This window comes from Cricetulus griseus, unplaced genomic scaffold (genome assembly GCF_003668045.3).
Source record: "Cricetulus griseus strain 17A/GY unplaced genomic scaffold, alternate assembly CriGri-PICRH-1.0 unplaced_scaffold_1, whole genome shotgun sequence".
In the NCBI taxonomy this organism is placed as follows: domain Eukaryota; kingdom Metazoa; phylum Chordata; class Mammalia; order Rodentia; family Cricetidae; genus Cricetulus; species Cricetulus griseus.
This window is the reverse complement of record NW_023276808.1, coordinates 9,054,329-9,069,352: the sequence shown is the minus strand read 5'-3', so window position 1 is coordinate 9,069,352 and position 15,024 is coordinate 9,054,329. Positions and strand designations below refer to the sequence as shown.

Below are 15,024 nucleotides of genomic sequence, written 5' to 3'. Positions count from 1 at the left end.
GGTAAACTGGGATACTTTTTTCCAAAGATGACAGCACAGCTAAAGTTTCCAAAAATTCAAATATATAATTTATATTTACATAAAAAGAACAATAATGGTAGTATGTTATGCATCAATAGCAGCAACAGCTTTTCCATGTTCTGCAGTCATTTAAACAAAATTGTAGAGACATCGAGCACTCTCCATTAAAAAAAAAAAGTGAAAAACAAAATCCCAGAAAAACAGCACAGTTTTGTTACCCTTGAGGAACCTGGCACCATTTTTTTTAATTAGCTTGTCAATCATCATCTGGAAGGAAACCATTCTCAGAAACATCATTACAAGCAGCTCTGATAAAGCAGGTCACTACTATGTATCATAAAGCAGGTCCACATATGAGTGAACATATCATGTTTGTCTTTTTGTGATTGGGTTACCTCGGTCAGAATGGTTTCTTCTAGATCCATCCATTTTCCTGCAAATTTCAAGATTCCATTGTTTTTTTCTGCTGAGTAGTACACCATTGTGTAAATGTACCACCTTTTCTCTATCCATTCTTCGGTTGAGGGGCATCTAGGCTGCTTCCAGTTTCTGGCTATTGCAAATAATGCTGCTATGAACATGGTTGAACAGATCTCCTTGTTATATGAATGTGTTTCTTTTGGGTATATGCCTAAGAGTGGAATTGCTGGATCTTGTGGTAGACTTATTCCCATTTTCTTGAGGAGTCGCCATACTGATTTGCAAAGTGGCTGTACAAGTTGGCACTCCCACCAGCTGTGGAGGAGTGTTCCTCTTTCTCTGCATCCTCTCCAGCATAAACTGTCATTGGTGTTTTTGATTTTAGCCATTCTGACAGGAGTAAGATGGTATCTCAGAGTTGCTTTGATTTACATTTCCCTGACCGCTAAGGATGTTCAACACGTTCTTATGTGTCTTTCAGCCATTTTAGAATCCTCTATTGAGAATTGTCTATTTAGTTCTGTACCCCATTTTTTAATTGGATTGCTTGGTGTTTTCGAGAATAGCTTCTTGAGTTCTTTGCATATTTTGGAGATCAGCCCTCTGTCAGATGTGGGGTGGTGAATATCTTTTCCCAGTCTGTGGGCTGTCATTTTGTCTTGCTAACTATGTCCTTTGCCTTCCTGAAGCTTCTCAGTTTCAGGAGGTCCCATTTATTCATTGTTGATATTATTGTCTCTGCTACTGGTGTTATGTTCAGGAAGTGCTGTCCTGTACCAATTAATTCAAGGGTATTTCCCACTTTATCTTCTAGTAGGTTCAGTGTGGCTGGGTTTATGTTGAGGTCTTTGATCCATTTTGACTTAAGTTTTGTGCAGGGTGAAAGGCTTGGGTCTATCTGTAGTCTTCTACTTGTTTGCATCCAGTTATGCCAACACCATTTATTGTAGATGTTCTCTTTGTTCCAGCACATATATTTGGATTGTTTGTCAAAAATCATGTGTTTGTAGGTCTGTGGGTTAATTTTAGGGATTTCAACTCTATTCCATTGGTCTACCAGTGTATTTTTGTGCCAATACCAAGCTGTTTTCAGGACTATAGCCCTGTAATAGAGCTTAAAGTTGGGGATGGTGATGCCTCCAGTTGTTCCTCTGTTGTACAGGGTTGTTTTGGCTCTCCTGGGTCTTTTGTTTCTCCATATAAAATTGAGAATTGCTCTTTCAAGGTCAGTGAAGAAATGTGTTGGGATTTTGATGGGGATTGCATTGAATCTGTAGATTGCTTTTGGCATGATTGCCATTTTTACTATCTTGATTCTGCCTTTCCAAGATCATGGGAGATCTTTCCATTTTGAAGTTTCCTCTTTAATTTCTTTTATTTAGAGACTCAGCTCTGGGTGATTCTTGATTGGCCAGCAAGACTGACCACATTGTTTTCCTTGATTGGTGGCACCACCTAGTGGTCACAGAACATAAATAATTTTTGTATTGTGACCCATAAAAATTACTCTTATCCTGACTTTTATGTGTAGACCATAATTAACAGGTATGCATTTATTCAACACACCATCCAGAATTATCAAAAAATTTGCCACAGAACTTAAAATGGAGAAAATAGTATACAGTTTGACTGTAGATATCAGAACTCACATCCTTGGCCCAAGAACTTTCTAATAAATTTCTAGAGGGTATAGTGCATAAGAGTTTAGTAGATGAGTGCACTGACTAAGAAAGGACATTTCTGGAAGGGAGTGAAGGAATTGCCCTGTAGTGCTGTCCAAAAAGTATGCAATAGGCAGACAGGTGGAAGACAGACATGAGGTGGGTTTCAAAAATGATAGATGTTCTTGACTACTGAGCATGTTTCTATCAAAGAATCCAGCCAATTCTTTGATTGGACTGAAATGTAGGAACAGTGTTCAGCAGATAAATAACTGGGCACTCCAGTCAGTTAGAGAATGAAGACAAAATACCAGTGAACTGAGTCCTGCCAGGGTACATGCATGGAAAACAAAACCACCGACAAAGTGCTGGGGACATCAATTTCTCAAATCAACATGCTTGCAAATGTGCTAAATAAATGTTTATAGATACTAATCCAAGCCAAACATGATTCAAATCCCTCCATTCAGTGAACAAGGAAAGAAAAACCAATAGATAAGTGATGATATCATCACACTCAAGTCACTGGACTCCAAAGGGGAGATAGTAAAAATCAACTCACTCCCTGAGCCTCCTTGGTTCTGGTCCCTTGTGGAAGCCATAGCAAGCCAGGATATCCAAGGAGTCAGAGGTTGTGCTTGTGGTGCTGTGTATGCCAGGCGCCTACAGGATGATCAGCTCTCTGGGGGAAGCTGTTGGTCTATGGTACCTGTCTTGGGAGGGGTTCATGGTGCACCCTGGGCACTGTCCACTCCAGCTGAGGCCGCTGCAGCCACCATTTTGTGTGTGGATGAGAAAGAGTGAGTGCAAGAGCAGAGGCAGCACATGGCAAGAGGTGTGGTCCTTTCTGGTGGGGGGATTGGGGCGTCATCGTGTGGGGCTCAGAGAGTGGATGCAGTGCAGTCCAGTCTAGGGGAATTGGCTGCTAGTCGAGGCAGGGCTGCCCAACTCTCTCTCAGTGACCCCGCTGACCCCACCGCCCCCCACGCTGTCTCTCCTGCTCTCCTCCAGGAGGGCTGCACAAGCCCACAAGGGTTGTCTCCAGTGTCTCTGGTAGTTCTAGCATCACTCTTCCTCCATCTCCCTCACCTGTGGATGCCTGCTCCATCAGAGTTATTCAAAGAGTCAATGCCAATTCCTGCTAAAGTGATCAATATATTGGGAAAAACATTCCTGTGGACATTTAAAGACACACTTAAGAGTAAAAAGACAATTCAAAGAAAACTTGCAGGATGAAGAAGATATTTGCAAAGAATCTGTCTGACAAGAATGTCACACTTTTTTTTCTTTTTTGCTTTATTGAGACAGTGTTTTTCTGTATTGTTTTAGAGGCTGTTCTGGGACTTGTCTGTAGACCAGGGTGGCCTCGAAAACTCACAGACATCCACCTGCCTCTGCCCCTTGAATGCTGGGATTAAAGGTGTGAACCACTGATGCCTGGCTTGAATCTTGCAATTCTAACATGCAAAAACCTACAGAAAGATGGGTAGCACATGGGCTGGAGAGATAACTCAGTGGTTAAGAGCACTGACTGTTCTTCCAGTAAATCCTGAGTTCAATTCCCAGGAACCACAAGGTGGCTCCGAACCACCTTTTTTGAAACCTGGTGCACTCTTCATGCAGGCAGAATTCTGTACAAAATAAATGAATAAATAAATCTTAATAAATGGAGAGAAACTCTGTACTGAAAAAAACTAAATAAATAAATAAAATATTAAAAAAGATTGGTAACACAACTTTCAAGCCAAGCGTCCAGAACAATTTCCTCAAAAATAAAAATCATCAATAAGCACATGAAAAGATGTTAAATGTACTCACTTATGGAGATAAAAATCAATTTCAGGAGACACCACCTTATACTCAGTTTTGTAAAGGTATAATTAAAACATTCAGATATTATATAGAAGAACTCCATGAAACCAAAAACCTAACGCCCAGCTGCTGAGATTTAAATAAGATAGCTGCTAGGAAAACAGTCTAGTAGTCCCTCGGTACATGAAGCAGATAGTTATCATAGAGTCCTCAGTTTATAGATGGGAGCCTATGACAAAGAAATTTGTTTCCACACCTTGAGCACAAGTGTTGGTAGTGGTATTGTTTATAATGCACAGGAGACATGCACAATACAAACTAATGAATAATCTTTGTGTGTGTGTGTGTGTGTGTGTGTGTGTGTGTGTGTGTGTGTACCAATGAGTTTTTATTTATAGACACTCAAATCTGAATTTCATAGGACTTTCTTGCATCATGAAATGTGATTTTGAAACCACTGAGAAACACAGAGACCATTCTTAGCTCACAGGCCAAGCAGAACACATGGTGTGGCTGGGTCTCAAGTACACAGTCACTTCCTAAACTCTGATCTAAGTAGTTTGTGACAATTATTTTCTGGCATGGACGTAATGTCTACTTCCTTATTACGTGAGATCAATAATATACAATTTGCTTAAGGCTTTGTCTAAACTGCTAGTGTATAAATTTTTAAGACAAAAAATTTAAAATGATTTAAGTTAAAATTAAATACTAAAGAAACAAACTGTTCTCGTTTCATTTATTTCTTGATGTCACATCTATACAGCTCACACACACAGCAGGACACACACCTTGGCTTCACAACAGCACCAGGCTGCACTTCTGGTTATAATACAGCAGGGGCAAGGTGGCTGGGAAATGTACATTTATATACTTCATATAAGTTAAAGGTGGCTACACTATGACCTAGGGTAGCAAAGGCAAGACTTGGACCCACTGCCTGGACCACTTGTGTCTGACCTATTAAAAATGTACCCAGTCATTAACAATGGCCAGTTGGTGAATAGGCCATGTATAAAATATGTCATGTAAAATTACCCATTTACCATTTTAAAAAATAATATTTAGACTTTAAACCTTTGACCAACTTGTCATGTGGATTTACATTATGGCAGCAAGAAGCACACTTGCTGTACTTCAGCAACCTGGCTAATTTTTTTTTTTTTTGTAAACCATAACATTTTTGTTAAAACATCCAAATCAAATCTCTTCTTTATACATCTGTTAGGTAATCCCTAAGTCACTCCCCAAGCCCCAAAACCAGTCTGACACTTGCTGACATGTTAAATCTGAACCTATATTTGTAGTTTCTAAAATGCAGATCTGCAGACTCAGTCTGGTTACAGGTACACCATGAGGACACATACCATCCCATGGAGAGGATCCGTTCCTAACATTCTCTAAAAATACGAATCTGACCATCCTCAGACTTCTGAAAAGGCAGCGACACCTTAAATACACTGGTGGGTTCTGTTCTCACCTGTGAATGTCCACAAACTACCTGCTGTAAGCCCTATCTTTCTTGGACTTTTCCAGGGCTTTTTCCAATGTTTTCTCGTTCTCCCCGACATTTGGGGCAGTACCACTTGCCCTTTGGTGTATGGTTGAGTCCCACACATGAAAAGTGGAACCACTGGATGGGGCACTCATGGTTGTCACAGCCTATCATCTCTCCATAGGAGACCTGATTGCACACACAGTAGGTGGGCTCCTTGGGGTCCATGGGGAGGTCTGTGGGAGAGGCTTCCCTCTCTGCTTTGGCCTTGGAGCGTTTCTTCCTCTTGGAGGTTTTTGCTTTCTTCTCCTTGGGCGTTCCTGAGGTGATGTCGTCATGGTCGTGATTATTAGATGCATTCTCTCTATTCTCATTGTTTCACTGCCTCAGGGACCTCTTGTTACTCTGCTTGTCCGCCTGAGTGATTGCATCACTCCTGGACTTGTCCTTGCCGGGCTTGCGGCTGCTGCTGGTGCTGTCACTGATGTCCTGGTGTGCTTCGAAGAGCTCCATGTGACTGTCCACCTGCATGGTTCGGTTCTCCACCAGCTCCACCATCTGACTTACAATCTGGATCTTCTCATCGCCCAGCTCCTGGCTGCGGATCAGGGCCCTCTGGATGCGGTGCAGCACTCGCCACTTCCGGGTGCTGTGCATCTCACGCTTGAACTTCTCAGAGCAGTCATCCAATTCTTTCAGGATCTCTTGGTATTGGGCGTCGATCTCCCGCATCAGCGAGATGTTCCTCTGCAGGTCGAAAGGCAGAGACTCGATGGAGTCCAGGTAATCCTCCACATAGTTCACCAGGTGGATCTGCTCCCTGTTGGCAGACTCAACACAGTTAACCCCGGAGTTCCCAGGCGACTCTGCAGCTTTCCTCTTCCTCCACCCCCTGCCCCCTTCAAACAGCACTGCAAAATGCAAAGCTCTTTCCCTGCCAACAACCCCCTCCCCCAGCTTCTTCATCCAAGCACGCCAGCAGCTACAATCAGGCTCTCCCAGAGGCACTTCCATGCCTTGTGGACCCCAGGGCCTGCAGCAAAGACCCCGGCCATGAATAATCTTCTAAGAGAGCATATCCTGAAGTTCTTTCCGGTGCTTTTGTTAAGCATAAAACAACAGCACAAGTGCAGAAGTCAGAGGACAACTGTTGTGAGTAGCTTCTCTTTGTCCACCATAGGGGTCCCAGCAATGAAAATCAGCACTTGCCTACAGCAAGCACTTTACCTGATGAGCAATCTCTTTTTCCTTCCTTCCTTCCTTCCTTCCTTCCTTCCCTCCTTCCTTCCTTCCTTCCCACTTTCCTTCCTTCCTTCCTTTCCTTTCTTCCTTCCTATAGTCCTTTCCTTCTTTCTTTCTCTTTCTTTCTTTCTTTCTTTCTTTCTTTCTTTCTTTCTTTCTTTCCTTACTACTTTCCTTTCTCTTTCAAAAAGCCTGTTTCCCTCCCCTCTTCACAGCTCTTTCCACTCCCACTTACATCCTTCTTTTCTCCTTCCTTCCTCCTCCTCCCTGTTACACCACTGCCACACAATTTCCTGAATGTACAGTGGGAAGATCTGAATACAACTCCTCTTCCCCAATGAAACTTGTTGACCTTTTAAAGTTTATTTTACTTTGTCTTCTTTCTAAGTCAGTACTGGGTCAGATGATTCAAGTCTCTTAAAGAGACCTTTGACTTCTGTATGTGTGTCACAACCTCAATTGGAAAGGTTAACATTCAAATAGAAGGATATGTCCCTAAAAGTGGGTGGGGTAGTATCCTTCCCGGATAATTACAGAAGCAGCACTTTTGGGAGAAGGCATAAATGTTCCATACTAAATTCCAAAACAATGTAATATCCACAAATTGTGCAAATATTAATTGTCCCCTAAGCATTCAACATTCTGAGATCAAAAACAAAAATGTCATAACCCTGAACCTGACCCTAAAGGGAAGCCTAACCCCAAAACTAACCCTAACACTAAACCTCGACTTGGCCGTAACCCTGAACCCTAACTATAACCCTGAACCCAACAACTATCCCTAACTCTAACCATGAACCCTAACCATAATCCTAATCCTAAACCTAACCCTAATCCTTAAACATAACCCTAACCCTCAACCAAAAACCTGACTCTAACCCTGAACAGTGAACCCTAACCCTATCCCTAAACATAACCATAACCCTATGCATAAACATAACCCTATCCATAACTCTAACCTCTTAGCTAATCCCTACTCCTAACCCTAAACATAAATCTGAACCCCAACCCTAAACCCTAACATTAAGTCTTAACACTATCCCTAACCTTAACCCTTGCCCTAACCCTAACCCTGAACTCTATCCCTATCCACTAAAATTAATGCTAACCTTAACCCTAAACCTGAAACCTAATCCTAACCCTAACCTTATACTTATCTCATAACCTTAACACTAACCCTAACCAGAAACATAACCCTAATCTAATACTAACCCTAACTCTAACCCTAACCCTAACACTGAACCTTAACACTTAACCTAACACTGAACCCTAACCCGAACACTAACCCTACCCCAAACCTTAACCCTTCCCTAACCCTAACACTATAAGTAACCCTAAGCATAACCACAACCCTAAATCCTAACCCTACCTTAAGCATAACCCTGAATCCTAACTCTAAACTCAAGCCTAACACTGAAACCTTAACCTAACCCTAACCCTTACACTATGCTTGAACCCTGAACACTAACTCTAACCATAATCTAACCATGAACCCTAAAGCTAATCCAAAATCTAAACCTAAACCTGACAATAACCCTAACCATAACTGTAACCATAAAACTAATCCTTAACCATGAACCCTGAATCCTAACCCTAACATTAACCCTATCTCCAAATCTAACCCTAAACCTAACCATAACCCTAACCCTAAAACACTAATCAGAACCCAACTTGTAACACTAACAGTAACTCCAACACCTACCTAAACCTGTAACCTAATCCCTAAAACCTCACCCTAACACTAACCTTAAGGCTAAACCTGAACATTAAACACTAACCCTAAACATGAACCCCAACTGTAACCCTAACCCTGAACCCTGAACCCTAAACCTCAAATCTAAACCTAACTATTAACCTTGAACCCTAAGCCTAATGTTAACCAAATCCTAAAAGTAACCAAGAACCCTAAAGCTAACCCTAACCATAAACCCTAATACTAACAATAATCCTAACAATAACTCTAAACACTTACCATGAACCCAGACCCTAACCCTAAACCAAACCATAGCCCTATCCTAACCATGATCCTTAACTGTAAAACAAACCCTAAACCCAACCCAAATCCTATCCCAAACAGAACAATAATCTCTAACCCTAATCCTAACATTAAACCTAACTTTAACCCTAAACTTAAACCTTATCCTGAACCCTGAATTGTAACGCTAACCCTAACCTTGAACCATACTCCTAACCCTACCCCTATTCCTAACCCTAACCATAAATCTGCAACCTAACCATAATTCTTACCCTGAACCCTACCCATAACCATAACCCTTACCCTATCCTTAAACTCTAACAATAAACCCTAATCCTATCTCTGAACCCTGACCCTAACCCTAAACTTATATCCTAAACCCTAACACTAACCCTGAACCCAAAACCTAAACTTAAGCCTAACACTGAAAACTAAACCTAATCCTAACCAAACCTCGAACCTTAAACCTAACCTTAAACAAACTCTAAAAATAACCATGAAACCTAAACCTAACAATATCCCTATCCCTACACCTAAACATACACTAATACTAATAATAACCCTAACACCAACTCTGAACACTTACCATGAAACCTGACCCCAACCTTAACACTAAACGAAAACCTAACCCTAAATGTAACTGTAATGTAACCCTAAACATGATCATTAACCCGAAAACAAACCCTAAACCTAACCCTAACCCTATCCCTAACTCTAACATTACACCTATCTTTAACCATAAGCCTAAACCTAAAGCTGAACCCTGAGTTGTAACCCTAAACCTAAACTTAACCCTGACTTATAACCCTACCCCTGAACCCTACCCATAACCCTATTCCTAACACTAACCTTAATCCTTAATCCTAACCCTAAATAAGAACTGTAACCCTTATACATACACAGAAACCTATCCATAACCATAACCCTTACCCAATACCTAACCCTAACCCTGACCCTAACCCTAAACTTATCACCTAAACCTAACCATAGCACTAACCCTGAAACCCAAACCTAAACTTAAGCCTAATACTGAAAATTAACCCTAACACTAACCCTGAACCATAAACCTAACCCTAAACAGAATTCTGAACCCTAACACTGAACCCTAAACGTAACCCTATCTCTAACGTTAACCTTGAAACCCTATCCCTAACCATAACTATGAACACTAACACTCAAACTTGAACTCTAACCCTAATTATAAAAATGAACCCTTACCCTGAACCCTAACACTAACCCTGAACCCCAATCCTAACCCTGAACCCTAAAACTTAACACTTGCCCAAACCCTATAAATGAACCTAACCCTATCAGTAACCCTAACCATAACCACAATCCTAAACCCAGACCCTAACCCAAACCATAACCATGCATCCTAACACTAACCATAATCCTAACCAAGAGCCCTAAAGCTAAACCAAACCTTAACCCTAAACCTAACACAAATGGCAACCCTAATCATAACCATAACACTAACCCTAACCCTGAACACTAAACCTAACCATAATTCTGAACCCTGACATTAACCCTAACACTGACCCTAAACCTGTCCCCTAAACCTAACCCTAAACTTAACCCTAAGCCTAATACTAACCTCTAACTCTAACTCTAACCCTAAACTTAACCATAACCCTAAACCTGAACCCTAACACTAATCCTAATCATAACACTAACTCTAAACCTAACACGGATTTGTAAACCTGACTCTACCCTAACCCTAAACCCCAACCCGAACCCAACCCCTAACCCTAACCATAACATTAACCTTTCCCTGAACCTTACCCCGAACACTAACATTTATTCTATCCCTAAACCGGACATTAACTCTAACCCTATACCTGAACCCTGAAATCTAACCCTAATCCTAACCATGAACCCTAACACTAACCCCTAACCTTAACCCTAAACAAACATAACCATAACCCTGTACCCTGAACCCCAACACTATACCTAAATCTAACTCTAATACTAAACCCTAACACTAATACTAACCCTAACCCTAATCCTAACCCTAACGCAAGTGTAACATTGAAACATAAACATAATCATAATTCTTATCCTAATCCTGAACCCTGAACACTAAACCTAATCCTAAACCTAACCCCAAACATGAGTATAACCCTAAACCTAAACATAAGTATAACCGTAACCCTGATTCTAACCCTAACCATAGTTTCTCAAAGTCAACATCCCATTTGTGTAACCTTACCTTTTAGCTTGACTTCTCTTCATGGCTGAGGTCTTTGAAGGTTTCTGCAGAGGAAGGGTTCCAGGCACTGCCTTTGTCTTGCATCCATTTTTCCTCATTTGGTCTTCTAGTTACACTCAAAAGTCAGATATTTCCCTCCTTCTCAGCCTTGGCAAGTGTTCTATGAAGAAAATCAAATTCAAATTACAAAAGTGAACAAAATTGAAACTCACAGGCAGCAGCTCAAGACCACTTTTGAAGTCTGGAGCCTGACTTTATTTGGGGTTTCAGGTGGAACAAGTCGTACACTGGCTGCTGGTGCACTGGCATGCACATTTTTGGGGGAGACAACACAGGTAAAGTTCTCTGTGTTACCTGATCAAATGCACCTGAGCAGAGGACTGGGAAGGAAGGGGCATGAGGCAGGGGAGGAGGCAGCCAGAGGGCAAGGGAACAGAGGGAGGAGAGCAGCAAGGGAAGCCTTGGAGGAAAGCAGAGAGACAGGAGAGGGGAGTAGGGGAAGTGGCAGGGGGAGAGGACACAGGAGGAGGAGTGAAGAGTTAGTGCCACTTAGAGGTGGGGGAAGGGCTGGAAATTGAGAATATGATATGGCAAATTATCCACAAAAAGGCATCAGTACTTATTAGTCCAACATACCAACATCAAATGCCAGTCAGCCAGCCAATTAAGAGTTACCTGGCACAGCCAGCTTCATCTTTCAAGTTAGCTTCATGCTACAACTTACAAAAAACAGGTGCTGCTGAATCCCTCAGGAACAAGAGCAGCCTGGTGGTGGATAGAAGACCTCTCAGCCCCCTGTACTCCTTGGGTGCACCTGTGGTAAAATAAGCATGGCCTTGGTTCATCCAGAGTACTCACCATCCCAGGAAGTGCAAGGGATAAAAACCTGACTCCTGTCTCTTCTGACCTCAGGGATGCTGGCTGGTCAGCGTCTGGGCAAATAAGCATAGCCAGGACATTTCCCACATCCCAAAAGAAGTGGAGGACACCAGTCCATCTCCTCGCTAGCTGCTGACGCACTGTCTTCAGTAATGTGAGAAGCAAGTCAGTGTAGCTAACCTAATATCTAGCAAAATAGGCTTCACACTAATTAAAAGAGATGAAGGACATTTCACATTCAAAGGAAAAATCCATCAAAATGATGTCTCAATTCTTAACATTTATGCACCAAATACAAGGGCACCCACAATAGCAAAAGAAACATTACTAAAGATTCAATCACATATTAATAGTGGGAAATTTCAACATCCCACTTTCACCAGTGGACAATGCTGCTAGACTACTAGAAACTTAACAGAGAAATAAGTGAAATAATAAATGTTATGACTCAAACACACATAACGGATATCCACAGACAAGTTCACCCCAAAACAAAAGAATATACCCTCTCCTCACCACATCATATAATTTTCTCTAAAATTGTCCACATACTTGGTCAGATAGCAAATCCCAACAGATACTAAAATTTGGAACAACCCCACTAATCTTAACAGATCACAGCACAAACAACAAAAAGCCTACAAACTCATGGAAAATGCACAACTCTCAACAGAATTACCCCTGGTTCAAGGAATGAATAAAGATAAAAATTATAGACTTCCTAAAATTCAATGACAATGAATCCATAGTATATCCAAACTTAAGTGACACTGTGAAAGCAGTGTTAAGAAAGTTCATAGCACTAAGTGCTTATAAAGAATTGGTAGAAATCTCACACTAGTGACTTAAAAGCACACCTAAAAGCTCTATCACTAAAAATAAAGAAACAAAATCATCCAAGAGTAGTTGACAGCACGAAATAATCAAACTCCTCGATGAAATCACTAAAATGGAAACAAAGAACTATACCAAGAATCAGTGATACCAACAAGATATCCAAACCAAGTAATATGCAGGGAGAAAATATACAAATTAACAAATTAGAAATAAAATGGGCATAAAAACAGATACTAAGGAAATCCAGGCAATCTTTAGGCCTAACTTCAAAAACCTGTACTCCACAAAAATGGAAAATATAAAAGAAATGGACAACTCTCTTGATAGGTACTACATACACAAATTAAATCAAGACCAGATAAACAATTTAAATAGTCCTATAGTCCCTAAAGAAATAGAACAAGTCCTTAAAAGTCTCCTAAATGAAAAAATCCCAGGGCCAAATGGATTCAGTGTGGAATTCTACTAGAATTTCAAAGAAGAGCTAATACCAATAATCCTCAAATAGTTCCACGCAATAGAAACAAAAGGATCATTGCCAAATTCTTTTTATGAGGCTGTAGTTACCATGATACCCAAACCACACATTATCTCAACTAAGAAGGAGAATTAAAGACCTATCTCACTCATGAACATTGATGAAAAACTACACAATGAAACACTGGAAAACCTATGGCATGCATTTAATCCCATCAGTGGAGAGGCAGAGGCAAGTGGATCTCTGTGAGGTCGAGGCCAGCCTGGTCTAAAAGTTCCAAGATAACCTCCAAAGCAATACAGAGAAACCCTGTCTCAGGGAAAACAAAAACAAAAACAAAAACAAAAACAAAAACAAAAAAAAAACAAAAAACTGGCCAAACGAATCCAAGAATACATGAAAGATATCCTTCCACCCGGATAAAGTAGGCTTCATCCCTGAGATGCAGGGATGTTTCTACAAAGTAAAATTGGTAATATAAATCAACTGAAAAATAAAAAACAGATGATCATGTCATTAGATACGAAAAAGACCATTCAGACATGTAAAAACTGCTTAGCCATAAACCTCACTCCACCCAAGGCTGTATCTTATAACGAGAGCTCAGTGTTGTCTCTCAGTCCAAATACCCAGACAACAGTCCTAGAACCACATGACATCACTGCACAGTACAAAAACAGAGAACAAGAGCAATGCTGTCCTCTAGACGTGTGAAGAAACTTCACCTTGATTATCCCTGGGAATAGAGCATCTCCCCCAGGATGATGACCCATGAATCACAAACTTCTGTTAGAGGCTGGACCTGAACTTCAGCTAGGATACATTGCACAGATGAGCAGCCCTGGCAGGATAGGCTTAGGACCATAATTGGGAATTCAGAGTGTGAACCTTGTGTGATGACCCTTGGCATAATAAAATGTTATACTACTTATGCATGTCTACCTTCTTGCTCACAAAAGTTAGGATCAAATTCCTATGATTGATGATTGCCTTAAATGCATCAAGATGAGGAAAGGAAACCTTATCCAAACCAAATATTAGAGAAGAGATTTTTAAAGAAACAATGTTTGATTTCTATTATACACCTAAAACAAGTAGTTTCGTTCTAGTTGCTTTATAAGCAAAAAAAAAAAATTGGGAAGCAATGTTATCCATGTTTTGCAAGTGTTTGTTAGTATACTCAAGAGAATGTTTTCGCCGGGCAGTGGGGGTGCATGCCTTTAATTCCAGCAATCGGGAGGCAGAGGCAGGCAGATCTCTGTGAGTTTGAGACCAGCCTGGTCTACAAGAGCTAGTTCCAGGACAGCCTCCAAAGCCAAAGAGAAACCCTGTCTCAAAAACCAAAAAAAAAAAAAAAAGACAGACAATGTTTTCTGTGTGTACAGGTGACACAACAGAAAACAGCCTGTCAGATCCCCTGAACCGGGAGCAGCAGGTAGATATGAACCCCCTGTATGAGGTGTTGAGATCTGAACTCAGGTCATCCCCAAGAAGAATATGTGATGAGCCACCTGCCAAGCCCAATAACAGCTTTTATCCACTAATTTAAAAGTCTTTCACTGATTAACAACAACACATCAATAAATAAAGTATATAAATGATCCTAGGGAATATGTTGCATCAAAATTAACATGTTGTTTATGGTTAATTTGCAAAATAAACTGAATCCAATACAAATACAATGCCCAACTATTTCTAAGAGAAAAGATGATTCCAAAGCGACATACAAACTGAAAACATTTTCAGGTTGTGCTGGGTCTGCCTTTAACACCAGCACTTGGGAGGCATAGGCAGGTGGATCTCTGACACTTGGAATTCAGCCTTGTCTACAAGAACTAGTTCCAGGACAGCCTTCTAAGCCACAGAGAAACTCTGTCTCAAAAAACCAAATACAGTACACACCTTGATACAATATGACTTCTACATTTATCAGGGAAGCAACAATAATAAAGACTGCCTACAATATTTGTAACAGAATAGAGAATTGAGAGAAAT

General features: G+C 40.8%; 1 pseudogene; it reads right to left on the bottom strand.

Moving 5' to 3' along the window:
• Positions 1 to 5,411: 5,411 nt before the first annotated feature.
• LOC113838562 lies at positions 5,412 to 6,156 on the bottom strand (annotated as a pseudogene).
• Between the last annotated feature and the right edge of the window lie 8,868 nt (positions 6,157 to 15,024).